The following is a 947-nucleotide window of genomic DNA, read 5'->3' as shown; positions in this document are numbered from 1 at the left end:
AGATGCCAGGTATGCTGGTGAAGACAGAAGCAGGCTCTCAGGGACGTGACATGGAGGAGTGTGACAAGGGGCAGTCACCAAGAAAGGCACAGGGATGGTCCAGATAAACTCTAACATAGGTTGGAGATTTCTCTCTGCCCAGGATCTGGGTGGGCCAGGAGCACAGGGGCAACATTGTGTGTGTGTTCAAAGGGGAGTCTGCTGTTCATGATACAGGAAAATGAAACCCCCAACCTGAAAGATGCCTGGGATGAGTTCGTGTTCTCTAAAACTGAAGAATGAATTTTAGGAACAAACAAGCAGACTTCCGGTCCCGCCGCCGGGAGCCGGTGCGGCTGTGAGGGGCCGCGTCTCGCCGCCGCCCGGCGGGGCACGGTGTTGGGCACCGGCCCACCTCGCTGCCTCAGGGTGCCCAGCTAAGTCGGCAGTAATGCTAACACTGGCAAGCAAACTGAAGCGGGATGATGGTCTCAAAGGGTCCCGGACGCCAGCCGCCTCGACTGACTCCACGCGAAGGGTGTCTGTGAGAGAAAAGTTGCTAGTTAAAGAGGTTGCAGAACTTGAAGCTAATTTACCTTGTACATGTAAAGTGCATTTTCCTGATCCAAACAAGCTACACTGTTTTCAGCTAACCGTAACCCCAGATGAGGGTTACTACCAGGGTGGAAAATTTCAGTTTGAAACTGAAGTTCCTGATGCATACAACATGGTGCCTCCCAAAGTGAAGTGCTTGACCAGGATCTGGCATCCCAACATCACAGAGACAGGGGAGATCTGTCTCAGCTTACTGAGAGAACACTCGATCGATGGCACTGGCTGGGCTCCCACGAGAATGCTGAAGGATGTTGTTTGGGGGTTGAACTCTTTATTCACTGATCTTTTGAATTTTGATGATCCACTGAATATCGAAGCTGCAGAACATCACTTGCGGGACAAGGAGGACTTCC

General features: G+C 52.0%; 1 pseudogene; it reads left to right on the top strand.

The window, feature by feature from the left end:
• The first annotated feature begins 309 nt into the window (after nt 1-309).
• Nucleotides 310-946, top strand: LOC101582930 (annotated as a pseudogene).
• Nucleotide 947: the final 1 nt, after the last annotated feature.

The sequence above is a fragment of the Octodon degus genome, unplaced genomic scaffold (assembly GCF_000260255.1).
Source record: "Octodon degus isolate 3935 unplaced genomic scaffold, OctDeg1.0 scaffold00018, whole genome shotgun sequence".
Lineage (NCBI taxonomy): Eukaryota > Metazoa > Chordata > Mammalia > Rodentia > Octodontidae > Octodon > Octodon degus.
The sequence above is the reverse complement of the archived record's forward strand: the minus strand, read 5'-3'. Positions and strand labels throughout refer to the sequence as shown.